The sequence below is a fragment of the Anser cygnoides genome, chromosome 24 (genome assembly GCF_040182565.1).
Source record: "Anser cygnoides isolate HZ-2024a breed goose chromosome 24, Taihu_goose_T2T_genome, whole genome shotgun sequence".
NCBI classification, from domain to species: Eukaryota; Metazoa; Chordata; class Aves; order Anseriformes; family Anatidae; genus Anser; species Anser cygnoides.
The window spans coordinates 3,626,983-3,640,278 of NC_089896.1; the positions used below are offsets into that span (position 1 = coordinate 3,626,983).

At 59.4% G+C, this 13,296-nt stretch overlaps 1 protein-coding gene and 1 long non-coding RNA gene across 3 annotated transcripts in view; one reads left to right on the forward strand and one right to left on the reverse strand.

Moving 5' to 3' along the window:
* SLC9A1 (solute carrier family 9 member A1) overlaps positions 1-13,296 on the forward strand; it is a 30,518-nt gene that overhangs the window by 1,257 nt on the left and 15,965 nt on the right. The gene's annotated exons all lie outside the window — the stretch shown is intronic.
* On the reverse strand, positions 553-7,929 carry LOC125183900 (uncharacterized). The gene is made up of 2 exons (XR_007166695.2): positions 2,436-7,929; positions 553-2,208 (listed from the first exon to the last, which is right to left on the reverse strand). It is a non-coding gene; the product is annotated as an uncharacterized lncRNA (long non-coding RNA).

The following is a 13,296-nucleotide window of genomic DNA, read 5'->3' on the forward strand; positions in this document are numbered from 1 at the left end:
CCGGGGCGGCCGGCGGGTGTTGACCGAGTGTTTCCCAAACTTCTGCAGCTGGATCGATAGCGAGCGAACTGCCCGCCGGCGTGCCGCGGTGCGACCGCCTCGCGCCCGCCGGCACCCGAGGGCCAGACCTCGGGAGGTCGCGTTGGCCCCGCTCCAGCCGGGGATTTCTCGGCTGCGATTAAGCCGAGAGGGCAGGTGAAATGTTCGCCCGTCCCAGCCCTAGAGTGGGCGACGGGAGGGAGGGAGGATCTGTGTTGTCTTAATTTTGTTCCTTAATTACCATCAGAGCCGTAGCAGCCCTAGCAGCAGTGTTCCTTCTGGAGCACTGCAACGGATTGAAATCTTGCTGGGGGTCCTGAGACATCACAGCCAGGGACACTTCCCTCGGGAGCTCACTTTAAACCATGCTCCGTCCTGGTCCAGTGGGTCCCAGAGACCCCAGACATGGCCAGGAGCACAGACACTCCCTGCCTAAGTTTTCCCCTAAAATATCTCATCCCATTCCCAGCCTGCTGCGAGAGTGCACAGGCCGGTAAAACCCCATTTTCCTAATCCCTCCTGCATGTTTTATTCACGCGTAGGCAAACCAGTGAAAACGTTTCCGACCCAGAGGCTTCCCGGGCGAGCAGAGCGGCGCGGCGAGGCGGGACACGCGGGCTTCATCCCTTCCGGGCTTCCCCCGTGGAGCAAAATGCTTCAAAGCGCGCGTAGCTGAACGCAGCCTCGCCGCAGGAAACGCGGCCCTGAAATCTTCTTTCCCATGCCTCACCTAGCATATGTTAAGCGACCTCTGCTAGCTGTTCGGGGCTACTGCACCGCGTTCTCCGCCGTCTGTCTCGGGGAGTAAAGAGTGATGAAATCAGGAGTATCTGTGCGGAAGCCGGAGGAGAAAGGAGGGGCTAACGCGGCTGGCCCCTGTCCAGCCAGGGCCCTGCTCTCGGCCGAGCTCAGGGCACAATTTGGGAACCTCCGCTCGCTGCCCGAAGCCCCTCCGTGGGCAGCGGAGGGCCCGTGGGGCACGGGGACGTCCCCTTGGGCAGCCAGAGGCTGTTCTGGGAGCCTTCCCTGAAGTTAGGGTTTGTTTGCGTTGCGTGGAAAGTTATTTCTGGTCGTCAGCTGAGCTCGGTTTGTTCACATTAAAAGTATTCCGCAGGGCTGTGCGGTGATGGGGAGTATTTTGGGAGCTGCCTTGCAACTCTGGCAAGGGTCCCTCGAGGATGGCAGGTGCTCTGCAGGGATGCTGCTGATGCCAAAACCGTACCTTCGGCTACCGAAGTAGCAGGGGCTTTGGCAGCAGAGCCGTAACGGGGCATCGTCCTCTTCCTCGTCCTCTTCCCCAGGGTTTTGAAACTGCGTCAGAGTGAGGGGGCCGGCAGGGCCGGCTCGGCGTGCCGTTCCCACGTTGCTGGTAGAGCTGAATATTCAGGCTCCCTCGGCTTGTGACCTGCACGGACGTCTCGCCGCTCCGCATCTAAATACTCACCCCATCCATCCTGTCCTGCATCAGAAGAAGCTCTGCAGGAGCAGCAAAACAAGCCTTGTTTCCCCCGCAGGCGCTGGTAGCGCACGCGGCTCGATGCTCCGGGAGCAGGCAGCGGTGCGGGGGACAAGCGAGGGGCTTTCCTCAACACGGAGGAATTCAGGAATTGAGGCAGCCTGGGCTGGGACCTGGCCTTTGCTGCCCGTGAGGGCTCGGTGCCTCCCGACCTCCCCTTCCTGCAGCTCGGGATGCCCCTGGGTGGGCCGGTGGTGGAGCCGTGCGCGATGGAGGAGCGCCCTGCAGAGCCACCGCCGTGTCTCAGCCCCGCACATCGCCTCTGGGTGTCCCCCACTGGGGTACCAGGGGGTGACCACACGGCATAGGCAGTCCAGGGGCTCGGAAGCACGTACAGAGCTCTTCCTTGTGCCAGGAGATGCAGCCAGACCCTTGTCCTGTTGCTCAGTTTCTCCTTATTGCTCTGGGTAATTCACAGACAGCCTTTGGGGCTTAAGGGGAGACGTACAAGGATCCTGGGGATGCCCCTTTGAGGCATTTCATCCCCTCGTTTCACTCCTGCACCCCGCTTTTTGGGACAGGACATGTCGCTTGTGACCGACGCGTGTCTCGCAGGCGTGGGCTGCTTCTGCGTTGCCTCATCCCAGCGCGGAAGGGCACGGCTGCTGCTGCCTGCTGCCTGCTTCCCTTCGTGCTCGAGCAGTATTTTCAGCCTGCGGAGGAGAAGAGGGGGGGAGAGACAGACACGACCGGGCTTTTCCAACGCCCCACCAGCTACGTGCAGGCCACATCTGGCGGTGACGGTGCCAGGAGCGGAGCAGCGTTAGCTTGCAGTGTCGCAAGGAGGCTTTGCCTCAGCCTGTTGCGTGTCCCCAGGACGTCAGACCTCCACGGCACGTCCCAATCCCTCTGTCCCCGGCCTCCCTGCTGCCTTACTCACCTCCTCGAGGCTGTTTGCGAGGGCTTTGTAAGGGCACCGGGAGGGTTTCCTTTGCAGGGCGCTGGAGGAGCGGGTGGGGAAGGGCTGGGTGCCGTCCCCAGCACAGGCCCGGCTGGACAGACCTGGTTTCCTGAGCCCAGCAGCAGAGGGGAACGACCTTTCAGCTCCAACGGCTCCAGGAGACGACGAGGAGCGTTCGGGTTCAGCTGTAAATAGTTTTCCGTTTCGGGGGGGAAAGGGAAGGAGTGAGTCAGGGCTGTAAACAGCCGCTTGTGGTGAGCAGTCCCCTCGCTGGCTCGTCCAGGCCCGGGCTGGGGCCTGGTGGTCGGAGTTTTGCTGCAAACCACCAGCCACGGCACCCGCTCCTGCCCACCTCCGGGGTTAGCTGCGTCCCCAAAGCCCGTCTCAGGTCCTGCCTTTTAAAACAGAAAAGCACAGCAGTCACGTTTCCATCCCGGGGCCAGGTCTGACGGAGGACGGCCGTGTTATTCGTAGGATCAGCTGCACCGAGTGGCTCTCCTGCATCGGAGAGCTCCCAGGTCCCCACGGTCCTTCACGGAGCAGCCTCACCGCTGCACCTAGCAGCTCAAGCAGGTGTCGGGGACGTTATTTCCTACACGCCTGCACGTGGGACTGCTGCAGAGGGTACCTGCGGGGCAGCGCTATGTGGCCGAGCTCTCCTGCCCTGCTTTTGCTCGCTGGTGCGTGCGAGACGCTAATTCAGCGCCCGGTGCAGCGGGCTCTGCTCGGAGCCCGTAGTAATCACTGAGTCATTGCTCTGCCTTCACTGCCCCCTCCGCAGCCCTTGCTCTGTTTGTGTGCCTGGGCCGGGGCTGCGCGGGGTGTCTCCGTCTCTCACAGCCCGTCTGGCAGCAGCCAGCACCGTCCCGGTGCCTGCAGGAAAATCCCCCCTCATCACCCCTGTCCTTGTCAGAGCGCCCTAAAGCCTCCTGGGGAGCGTGTCCCCGCGGAGCCAGCTGTCCTGGCAGAGAGGGAGACCAAAGCCCTGGGATTTGGTGACACGGCTCAGCACCGTTTGCAGGGCACGAGGCACGCAGCGGGCCAAGCTCCTGCGTTCAGCGGCGGCGCTGCGGGGGCGGTTGGTTGCCTTTGGCCAGCTCCGGCTGGCCGTCCCTGTCGCTGCCGGTGTCTGGAGAGGAACGAGATTAAGGAAGTCCCCGGGGCCTGCGGGCTGGTGATAGGAGCTGGAAAAAGACGAGCAAAACGTGACCAACGCACGTGGGGTTGTGGGCAGAGCGAGCCCGGCGGAGGCTGGGGGCAGCTGTGGGCACGGCGGGTCGGATCCTGCGCTCGGAGGAGCGGGGACGGTTTCCAAATTGGCGAGGGAACGTTTTTAGAGGCTGACAGCTGCAGTCTGACAGCCAGACTTGGGTGCTAAAACGCTTGAGCGCTTTTCAAATGCCACCCTCTGGTTTTCAGCCTGCCGCATCCGTCTCCTGGGGCTGGGTGCTCCTGGAGGGGCCACCCCGGAGCTCTCACAAAAACCTGAAAGCTGGGGGCGAGGACTTGTTGGGGTGAATGAGCCGGGTAGCAAACCTGTTGTGCTGGAGGCAGGGAGCGGGGAGCAGCAGGTTTGGGGTGCAGAAATTCATCCCTGAGACGGGACACGAGGGGACAGAGCCGGGAGAGCAATGCCGTTTGCACGGCTCGGGAGGGAGACGAGAAGAAACGTTCGGACGTGCTTCAGCCTTCGTCATCGTGTCGGAAATACGTGTGCATGATGCGTGGCGAGAGCACGCCCCGAGTTATCTCTGCTCCCCGTTATCTGGGAGTTATCTCTGCTCGCCGTCTGCCTGGCAGGGCTCGCAGGCTCCATGCGGCGAGGAGGACGCGGGAGCACGGCGGGGCCGGGCGATGGCAGAGCCGCTCCGCTGGGATGGGTTTGGGCTGCCGCAGGCTCCGTGGGCTCTGTAATCTGGGTCTGGGCGCTCTGATGTGGATTCCCTCGGGGAGCCCAAGGTTTGTCCTACAGCCTGCCCGCTCCTTATGTGCAGGGGCTGCAAATACCAAGGCGGGAGCCTGGCGGGCAGGCGTGCGGGCTGAGAGCGCCCCAAACCCCGGCACGCGTCGCCCCGTTTGTGTCGGCGAGCTGGGGGCTGTTCTGCAGGGGAACTGAGGCCTGGTGAATAACCAAGGGAAGGAGCTTGAAGTACTGATGCAGCTGGTGCCACCCAAGTGTAAATTGTCGTGCTAATGAATTTAAACAGCCTCTTCTAATGCAGACTTGTTGCGTTCGGCTTCCTCGTCGGGGAACGATCCAGCGCTTGCTGTGGTTTGCCTTCTCTCCCTTTCTGGTTTGCCATCTCAGAAGGAACGTCCACGGTGTTGTTTTCGTCCTGGTCTGCCCGTTGCTGATGTCTGAGAAAAGAAAAAAAAAAAAAAAAAGCATCCAAACAGTTCCCTCCGTGGATCTGAGAAAACCATTACGTTAATTAGGGCTGGAAGAGCGAAAGGTTCCTGCTGTGGAGTACAGGATGGTGGTGGAGTGGGGAAAGATGAACACGCCTGTGAGAGCGGTGCTGCTAATCTCAGCCCGGACCTCCCCGGCGAGGCATAATGTCCATTAAAACAGAATTACGCGTGATTTGCAGTCGTGACTTTCCCCTGCACGGGGACCTCGTCACCTGCTGTGCTTTCTGAACCCAAAGGCCGTTCGGGAACTGAAGCTTTTGTTTCGTCCCATTTATTGATTGTGCCAGGGGCCGGGGAAGGGCGAGCTTCCCACAAAGCTTGCAGGTGGGATTTGGGATGTGAGTGTTGGCTGGCGAAGTCCTGCAATGGCCAGAGCGTGGATCAGCGCTGGCCCAGCTCCTGGGGACATGTTGGGAAGTTGTCCCTCCCCTGAGACCTCAAATAGACCTGGGATGGTTTGGGGGTAGAAGCAGAAGGAGCTGGTATTTGGCCTGTTTGGTTTTCAGGACCCTGCATCAGATGGTCTCCGTGATGTCCTCTACCCCAGAACATCTCAGGCACGCAGCCACAGCTTGTCCATAATACCCAAAGCTGCCAGAGATCCCTTAAAAATTAGTGGGGTGGAGAAGTAGGCTGCTGCCTTCAATTAGCGTGGCAAAACAGGTTGCGAAGCACGCATGGAGAAATGCAAACTGGCTGGAGCTGGAGGGAAGGGGAGAGGGTCCTTCTTTGGGTTACGGGTATCTGCAGCACAGGGAACAGAGCTCCTTGTCTGCAAGGGAGCTCAGGGGAACTGGGGAGCTCAGGGGACCGGGGTTTGGCTCTGGGCTGTCTCAGGGTCGTGCAGGAGGCAGTCCTGCGCCAAGAGCGTCGCCCCAGCAGGCGCTCTCTGGATGCGGTTGTGGGCACTGAAAGAGGAAACTTTAAGCAAGCAATGATGAAGATGAATTACTGCAGCTGCCTCGTAAACATTTGATTACTTTCTTTTTTTTTCTTTTTGTGTCCCCAAGGCTTAATTTGTTCAAATAAAACCAAATCCATCAGGAATACTCCGCGAAAACACGGACTAGCTGAGCCGAGACGGAGCTCCGGTTCTGGTGCCGGAGCCGAGCTGCACCTCTCTGGTGCACCTCTCTCTCTGGTGCAGCTTGATAACAGCCTTGGGGTTTTGAAATCTCTGCTGGCTGGCTTCAAAGTGAAGCTTTGAAGGGGAATTGTGGCCATAGTTTGGCTCTGGCCAAGTGTCGATGCTCGGTTCTCCTGCCCACGGATGTGCTGCTGCTTGAGGCGAGTCGTACAATCGCCGCCTATTCTACGTGATGCTTGATGGTATCTCGCTTCTCTCTCTAATTTTCCAGCACCTTCCAGTTGTGTATTAATTGAGGGAGGGATATCTTGTGGTGTTTTGTTCTCCTGCTCTGTCCTCGGGCAGAAGAACACCCGTGTGCTTCTGCTTGGGAACGAAGAGCTGAAATTAAAATCGTTGCAGGCAGGCAGGCACGCACACGTTGCTGCTGCGGGTTGCTCAGCAAAGGCGAGATCAAAGATTGATCGCTGCCCACAGCCACGTGGTGAAAATTGGGCAGCTTTTGCTTTGGTGATACGTCACCGCGTGGCTCGGGGTTGCCTCCAAGAGAGCTTGGCCCACCTGCTAGCTCCATCCCCAGCACGATGGATGTGATGGGGACAGGGCTGACCGAAGGCTCAGGAAGTTGGTGCGATGTTCCGAGATCCCGGAGTGGAAAGTTGAAGAGTACAAAGTACTGCTCGTAATCAGAAGGGAACAAATGCATTTCCTCGGGTTGCCCAGGAGTGACTCATAAACATCATAGCATGCAATGGTCTTTGTCTCCAGAAAGTCGTAACACAATCAGCCTCGAGGGACGGCTCTTGAATTCCACTTAATAGTGGGTGGTGGTAGAGAAATCATTCCCCTCTCTCTATTAAGCCTGCAGGAGGCACATCTGCAGAAGCAGGCTCCCTTCTGGAGATTTACAGCAGGGTTTTTTCAGGGCTTGGAATTACTCTGCGTTTAGGAGTCACGACATGCCAAATCTTAGTGACAAATCCATACAGCAGGCAGCTTCTCGCCCTGGTGCTGGAGGTTTTAGCAGCACAAATGCCACAGGCACAGACTTAAGCGTGCGCAGACCTTTAAACAGGAGAGCCGGAGTATCCAGCCTCAGTTTCCCTCTGCAGTCCCGGTCCCTGGGGTAACGTACGGGCTCCTCGTGCCTGTGAAATGCAGCGTAGAAAAGAGAGCATCTGCCACCAGGAGCACGTATATTAGGTTGGCTGGGTGCGAAATATCACCGTGCATGCTCCTGCTAGGGAAGGATGCTGGAGGACCGACCCCGTCCCAGCGCAGGAAGGCTGAAACGGGGCCTGAGGAGGTGGCTCCCGGCCCCCGGGACTCGTCAGCCCCTCGGGTCCCGGCGTGAAACTGCGTCACGGCAGCTCCCGCGGGGAGCTCAGGAAGAGGCGAAGCGGCTGGACACTCGCGTTGGCTCCCGGCTCGCCGCCGTCGTGTGCTGCAGGTGGCGCGGCTTTGTCTCGGTTCGCGAAGTCCGGTAGTAATCGGGGAGATATTGCAATCGCATCCTCCCTCTGATCGCAGTGGCTACCAGCAGGTTGTTTCCTGAAAAGCTTTTGTTTGTCTTTCCTGCCCGTGTTCCTGGTAGGAAATCTGCCCTTCCTGGGAAGGGCGGTTGGCATTGCTCTGCCTGGGGAGTTTACCAGTGGTCACCTTGGGCTCGCTCAGGTTTAACTCTTTCTGGGGCTCCAAGGGCCAGCAGGAACCAGTTATTAAGTGCTGCACCATGTGGTTGAAAGCAAGAAGCTGGGAGAGCGCTTGCAGTCTTATTCTGGGTGACCAGCAGTCTCCGAACATCGCCTTGAGTGTCTTCTACTCCAGAGCAGTTCAATATCTTCACGGAGCAGTGTGAGCTTCGGCTTTGTGCTGTGCAAAGGTAACGTGGACGGTTTTATTGCAGAAAGCCCACGGCTTCAGCCAGACCGGCTGCACCGACCCCTCCTAGCCCAGCTATTTGTGGCATCCAGCGCACGCTGCAGCAGCTGAAGAAGTCTGAGAAAAATACGGCTGCTGAGCGGTTATGTTTAGCTCCTGGCCCTTTTCCATGGAGCTGGAATGGTTTTTGTAGCCTTTTTTTTTATTGGGCCGTCTCAAAGAGCTCTACTCCAGCTGCTGACACCTCTCTGATGTGGCTGGAGGATACAAACCCAGGCGAGGATGCTGTTGCCATATAGAAAATTCAGTCTTTTGGGGTAAATGAGCCGTGGCCCCAAGAACCCAGCCGTACCAGCGTGCCGGTGCGGTGCCACCGGCCCCGGGACGGGGCTGCGGGCTCAGCCTGAGTCCTGCAGCAGCCGCAGCAGAGCTTTGGCCCCGCGTGCCCAGCGGCTGCTGGACCACTGCCACAGGCAGGGGAAGGTTCACACGGTCACGCCTTAGCAAAACGGAGCGTGGAGCCGCTCTGCAGGCTTTCAGCAGGTTTGGTAATCCCAGCCCCTGGCCTGGGAGCGGCCGGGGAACGTGCCCGCCAGAGGAATGCTGGCACCAAGCTGGCAGGACCGGGGCTACCGGGGGTACCTTGGACTCGGTGGAGGTTTTTCGTATCCAGCTTGGCACCTAGCGCCAAGCAATTCCTTCCTTGAGCAGTTTTCCAAAGCTCCTCTGGAGGAGAACGTTGGTTTTTACAGCATCTCGTCGAGCAGGAGCCCCGGTGAGGCTGCGTCACGCCTCCCTCGTTCCCCTCGGGAGGCGAAGGGGCACTGCTGTGCTCGCAGCTCTGCCCCACGGGGTCTGGGAGAGGGCTGCTCAAGAAACCAAGCAGCCCAGGGCTCTTCGAGATGCCAGGCATCACTGCTTGCTCCAGCAGCATCTCCGGGTGGCTCCGTGTTTCCTCCCTGCTTGAAATTCTGGAGCCGTTGGGTGACAGTCCAGGGCGCCACGGGTCCCTCCTGTAATAGCAAGTAGATCCTTCTTTATATCTGCTTCTCATGCAGAGTGCCCTTGGCTTTCCTTTTGGTTTGAAGGAGAGGCATTATATAAACATAGGACTGGAAATTGGGAGCTGCCGAGTTCTGATGCCAGCTCTCACGCTGTTCGCTTGGGGACGCGGGCAAGTCCATTTAATGTCTTTTGTTTCTCATTTCCTTTTTACAGCTGAGAGGAAATTAATACCAGCTCTGTAAAAGACTCCCAATTGATCTGTTAATTTCTTGTGAGTGCTTCGGAGATAAAATGAGGGTACGTGCCTTTTGTTGCAGCAGTTTTCCCTGCTCTCAAAAAAATTCAAGTGTTTCTACTAAACGCTCCTGTCCGCGGATCACCGTCACGGTGCTCTCCTGCGGCGCACGGATGCTTTCTGCTGGAGCTGGTGCTGCCCAGCCCGATGTGCTTCAGCAGCGCTCTGTCAACCCAGCCGAGGTGCCACCGACCGGGTGACAAGGACCCGTGGGACACGGGCAGGCTTTGGGCTGCCCCAGCCTCATCGGAGGCGGCCGTCCTGTCTTCTCCCGGAGGCCAGCTCCGTCCCACGCGGCGGCTGTCCTGCTGCTCTCCCCCGAGCGCTGTGCTCGTGCTGCGTGCCCCGTGTCGGGGCCAGCTCTCCGGGGCGGCGCTGGCAGGGCTGAGCCCTGCACAGGCTGGTTGAGGTTGGCACAAGTGGCAGCGCTTGCCAGTAAATTGGTGCAGAGGCTCGGGACGGGCCCCTTCCTGCCGAAGGGCACCAGCACCGCCGCTGCGGTTTGCTGCCGGCGGCACGGCGCAGCACAGCGGGGCAAAGCATTTAATGTCAGTTCGTCGTGGTTAATTAGTGTATCATTTCGGGCTGGGGAGGGAAGATTAAAGAGTGCTCGGGCTCAGCTGGCTGTGAGCAGACATTCCTGGTCAGGGCAGCGAGGTTTAATTTGGGAAGAGCTCAGCCTTCGCCGGGGGCACCCTCGCTCTTGGTTTTCCAGCAGGAAATCCTCTCGAGCTGGACGGGGTGCGGAAGCCAGCGCCTGCAGAGCATGAGCCGGTGTGGGGAGGATGTGGTGAGGCTGAGCATCGAGATGTTCCAGCTCCGTGCTGGGCTCGCTGCTCTGCAAGGGGAAGCCCCGGTGCGTGCTTGGTTGTGCCGCGGCACGGCGCCGGGTATGCCGCTGGGATCCCCAGGCGTGGTGTGCTGTGAGCCTGCAGATCCTCCGTGCAAAGGTCTCGGCGGGTTTCCCTGAGCTGTGCCCTGCCGGGTGCCTGGGAAGAAAGGCGGGGAAGAGCTGAGCTGGCAAATTGCAAACCCAGCAGCAGGCACCCGTCCCCAGCTCCGTTCTGGAGGGGCTCTGGGTGCCCGCGTGCTCGGTCTGCATTGGGCCCCAGGAAAGGGAGCTCTCGTCGTCGTAGTCGCTCTCTCCGTTTGCGTAAGCAGCTTGTTTGTGAGTGCACACAGCAGCTCTCTGCAGGGCGGTGCACCCATCCTGGCAGGCTGATAGCCAGGGTGCCTGCAGATGATTCAGATCTGCCTCGTGTGCTTGGGCTCGATGCATCCTCCTCCTGCGCTGCAGTACTGCAGCGCTGCCGTCAAGGTCCCACAGCACCAGCATCTTGTTTGGCTGGAGCGCAGCGTCCTCACCCCCTGCGACCTTCCAGCAGGGCTCTGTGCAGGGGGAACGAGGCTTCCCTCGCCGAGGGGGGCGTTTCGCTTCTGCGGGGGCGCACGCACGGAGGGACGTCAGGGCAGGCAGGGAGCGCGGCCCATCTGCTTGCAGCCCCTGCCTGCAGCTGCTGCAGGACGAAGGGGCGCATTTGGTTGCGTTCCCCAGACTGCTCGTCTTTTCGGGACCCTTCTGCATCCCCAAATCCAGCCCCGCACTAAAACACAACCTTGTGTTTCCCTGGTGGGGGGCAGTACATTAATCATGCGTGAGCATTTCTCTGCTGGCGCTGCCTGCGGCTGGGAGGGAGCTGCACCACCAGGGCGTAAAGTTTGGCCCTCCTGTATCCCCCTGGAGCCAGACGACTCCTGCCACAGCTGGTACGGCCCTCGGCGGAGCCAGCAGCCCTGGGGGAGCCACGTGGGTGTTTCCGAGGAAAGGCAAGGCGCTGGCACCACGGGCTGGACGAGAGGCACATTCCTGCATGAAGTTGCTGCAGGCGCTGGGTTACCAGAAGAGGCTTTTCCCTTTCCAGGACTCCTCGCCCTGCCCTGCCAAGCTGTTGCGGACTCACGTGGGGTTCATGGGCTGCTCCTCGTGCTCTGAGCCCTTCCCACCAGTGGCCGGCACTGGGATGGAGAGGAGCAGTGCCCCCGGTGCCCTGCGGCGATGACTGGTTCCACGGCACACCAGACCCGCTCCAGGTATCACCAGTTCCCTCGGCTGGTGCTCGTCCTAGCAGCCAGAATGCATTAAACGGCTCCATAAAACCTCTCTCTAAAAGGCTCCGGGCACAGAATAGCACAGCCTCTCACCCCAGCTCGGCTCTGAGCTGTCCTTCTCCTTGTCCCTGGATCCTGCGGTGTGCCAGGCCAGCCGTGCTGGTGCTCTGGCTCCCGTCCTCGGTGCACAAGGGGCACGAGGAGCTCTCACTCAGCATCCTGCTGAGGAGGAAGGCTCTGGCTGCAGCATTTTCTATGTTTACCCCATTGTGAGACGTGGGCTTTGCTCCCTGAAGGTCCCCAGAGGAGATCTGGGAAAAGGAAGCACATGTGTGCTTCCTCCAGCCGCCTCGGGGGTGCAGGATGCCTAGGCTTGTCTCCTCCATCGGAGGCTTTGTTAGGGGCTCACGAGCAGGAGCTGGCTGCGAAGTGCTGCGGCAGGAGGATGGTGCAGCTGCCAGGCTCTCAGACCTCACCAGCCCTGCCGCAAAACCCTCGCCAGCCCCTCCTGGCGAGATGCGGAGACGCCGTAAGCCCTTTGCCTGGGATGAAGGCTTTCCCTTGATGTAGGTGGTTGTGGAGCTCTCAGGGTTTGACTCATGCAGGGTTTGACTCTATCAACGCCGTTCTTATCTCCCGCAGAGCGGCAGGGGCCGGGCAGGTCACCTTCTCGTGCACGCTTGCCTCGCCGTAGGCAGACGGGCTGAGCACACAAGCCTGGGCGAGCTGGAGGCTGTGCCAGGCACCTATTGATCTCCTATCACAGCAAACTCCCTTCCCGTCGCCCCCAGTGTGTTTGCAGTGCGAGGGGAAGGGAAGGAAAACAAGGGGCGATTCAGTGGCCGTGTGGTGGGACCGGCTGTTTGAGCGAGGGCTGTGGGATGGTAACGTCAGACCTAAAAAAAATAAAAAATAAAGGCTGTATCTGCAGCAAATAGCAACGGGACTTAATGGCTGTTGGCTGCCATGCAGCACCAACATGGTTTCTAGAGGCATATGTGTATAATCGAGCTCGTCGTCAAGGTTTGGGAGTCAGCCAGGGCACCTTGTGTTCGGGGGGACGGATCCTGCAGGGATCCAGGCCAGGGGCGGCTTCATCCTGAGCGCTGGGTGGGTGCTGGCCCTGCAGCCCCGCTGCGGGATCTGCATTAACTCAGTGAGTCACGAGCAGCAGTATAAATTAATTAGGTTCCCATTTCTTGGCTTTTCTTCCTAATTAGCCGCAGGAAAATAATGAGGGTTGAACGGAACGTTTTGTTTGATCTGGAGCAAATTGTTCTGCTTGCGAGCTTTTTATGTACCTGTACCTTAAAGAATAGAAGTTAAATGTCAACTTCTAAACAGAAAATGCCATTTTGGAGGGGAAGATCAAAAGATTTCCATTCTGTGCATCGAGGCCATGGGATGCTTTTCTAAAAGGTCTCCCCCAGCCAACACAAATTGTTGCCATCAGCCCGCCGGAGCTGCAGAAGTGTCCTCAGGAGACCTGGACTTGCATGAAAATGCTGCCCGCTCCGTGGCGGAGCAGAGCACGGTTTGTGACCAGCCCCACTGAGCTGCCCGGGCTGGGCAGTGCCCGAGCGAGCCCGTTCGGTGTGCTGGAGGGGTTGGAGGCTCAGGTGGTGACGTTGGAGCCTGGGAGCCGCGATGGATGTAATTTAAGTGCCGTGCTTTTCCCACTTCCCCTTGCAGGGTGACAGGAGCTGTGGCTCTGCTCTATTTTTAGGTGTAAATCACCAGCTCTTTAATTCCTTCGCTGCAAGTTCAATTTTCATCCCCTTCCCTGGAGACTTCCCCGCTACGTCTGCGAACGGCAGCGGGGCCGGGTGCGTGCGGCTCCGTCTCCTCCCTCCGTGCCCTGCTCCCTGCTCCGTGTGCGCAGGCTGCTCGACGGATCCTCTCCCTTTTACAAGGCAGACGGAGGCCAGATGCACTTAGAGCAGCCATGAGACATCCCGGGAGGAGGCTGTGCTGCAGGCCAGGAGCAATCAGCAAAGCCTGGCTGGTCTTTGGACAACGGCAGCGGCCGGCGGATGGCCGGGTGCTTCGCT